The sequence below is a fragment of the Nomia melanderi genome, unplaced genomic scaffold, assembly GCF_051020985.1.
Source record: "Nomia melanderi isolate GNS246 unplaced genomic scaffold, iyNomMela1 scaffold0417, whole genome shotgun sequence".
NCBI classification, from domain to species: domain Eukaryota; kingdom Metazoa; phylum Arthropoda; class Insecta; order Hymenoptera; family Halictidae; genus Nomia; species Nomia melanderi.
This window is the reverse complement of record NW_027475532.1, coordinates 27,501-29,684: the sequence shown is the minus strand read 5'-3', so window position 1 is coordinate 29,684 and position 2,184 is coordinate 27,501. Positions and strand designations below refer to the sequence as shown.

The following is a 2,184-nucleotide window of genomic DNA, read 5'->3' as shown; positions in this document are numbered from 1 at the left end:
GTGTATGCCGTAGCGTCGCTCGTCGTGTTCGTTCATGGTCGTTCCGAGAGAAAGAACGAAAGCGGTAACGAAGGGACCGGCCGTGAAGCTCGTTTTAAAGCCGCGCGTCTGACACCCAACTCTTGCGCGCCAATTTCGCGGCAAGAGATAACATGGGACGAATGACCGGCAAAGAGCCAGCTGTGAAGTCTTTTTTCATTATTTGCTTTCAATCGATCGATCGGTACGATTCGTGCAACGTTTCGCGCGATGCGACGCGAAAACATGCGCGCAACAATAGATGCGTCTGATCGGAAGAACGCGAGGGTCGACTGCACGCGATGGATTCAGTATCGGGTAGGATACAAAATATATCCCCGTCGTTTCCACGCGTGCGAGTCTTCTGCGTCTTTCGCGGGTTTTTGAATGCACTATACGCCCGGAACGTCGAGAAATATATACATATTACTTGAACGTTTTTCGTCTCGAAAGGCTTCGGTGTCGTCTCCAAGGCGACGCCTGAATCTCCTTCGCGCGCTGGTCGGAGATTCAGGTATCAACTTTTATCTTCTCTTTGAAAGAAGAGAGATATTAGGTCGAACAAATGAGAATAAAATTATATATGTGAAATATAAAATTTATACGATTACCCTGAACGGTGGATCACTTGGCTCGTGGGTCGATGAAGAACGCAGCTAATTGCGCGTCAACGTGTGAACTGCAGGACACATGAACATCGACATTTCGAACGCACATTGCGGTCCACGGATACAATTCCTGGACCACGCCTGGCTGAGGGTCGTTTACGTACCATACACTGCTTGCGTAGCTCTGTCAAATCCCCGCAGTCGTTCACCTCTTCGGATCGAACGTTTTTTTACCGAAGGGCGCAAAGAACGTTTCTGAGTCGGGTTAAGAGAAGGATGCTACGTACGAGCGAACGATGGGTGTCTCGTCGGCGTTTGTCGCGGACACGCGAAAATTCTGTGAATTTCACGGACAGTGTACGTTCTAGTTGTTGCAAAACGATCGGAATCGTTTGTATGGACTCGCGTGAGTGTTCGCGGCGTCGTGCGTCGTTCAATTACGACCGCCCGCGGATACCGCTCCACTGCGATATGGATCTGAGCGACAACTTTTTCGGCTGTTCGTGAGATGAACGGTTTCGTGTGTTTAGAAAAATTTTTTTTCCCGCGCTCCCGACGTCACCTGAAATGATGCGTCAGAGGTGAAAGAAAATATTAAGAAGTCGAGAGAGAGAGAGACTACACACGTTTTATTCATATTTTGTATACCGTGCGTGAGACGGATGTGCACGACACGTCGTATGTCGGTATATTACCGACTGGCCCCAGGGAGATTGTTTTCTTCCTCTCTTACGAATGAGATGTACGTTTCGGAGGATCGTCGTTACCGAAACACACGGCAAAACGAGACTTCTCGCAGCAGAACCTTTATACACAATACACATCGACTCTTTTTACCCCGAGAGAGAGAGAAAAGGTGTATTTCTTTTTTTTATTTTTCGAATTCGACGCACGAACGCTTTGACGACTGGAGAAAAACACGGTGTGTGTTAAAATCGTGCGGGACGAGCATGCGTATTCGTAACGGGTCGAATAGTTCTTATTCCCCGTCGTCGCGTGTCCTCGCTGGACCACCACCGTGCGCTTCCGCCACGTTCAGTTGAATTTCGAAATATATATATATAAAAAGAATCACCATATACTCTCTTTCGGGAGGTGTATTTTTATCGGTTTCTGCTATAGAGAAGAGACGGAGATCGTGTTGTGAGGTGTAACGTTTCTGTATCCCCGTTTCGGAGGATCGTCGTTATCGGCGGAACACACGTCAAAACGAGACTTCTCGCAGAACCTTTATACACAATACACATCGACTCTTTTACCCCGAGAGAGAGAAAAGGTGTTTTTCTTTTTTTTTTATTTTTCGAATTCGACGCACGAACGCTTTGACGACTGGAGAAAAACACGGTGTGTGTTAAAATCGTGCGGGACGAGCATGCGTATTCGTAACGGGTCGAATAGTTCTTATTCCCCGTCGTCGCGTGTCCTCGCTGGACCACCACCGTGCGCTTCCGCCACGTTCAGTTGAATTTCGAAATATATATATATAAAAAGAATCACCATATACTCTCTTTCGGGAGGTGTATTTTTATCGGTTTCTGCTATAGAGAAGAGACGGAGA

General features: G+C 47.3%; 1 non-coding gene across 1 annotated transcript; it reads left to right on the top strand.

The window, feature by feature from the left end:
• Window positions 1-626: 626 nt before the first annotated feature.
• LOC143176204 (5.8S ribosomal RNA) lies at window positions 627-781 on the top strand. Its single transcript, XR_013000788.1, has one exon. It is a non-coding gene; the product is annotated as a 5.8S ribosomal RNA (ribosomal RNA).
• The last annotated feature ends 1,403 nt before the right edge of the window (window positions 782-2,184 follow it).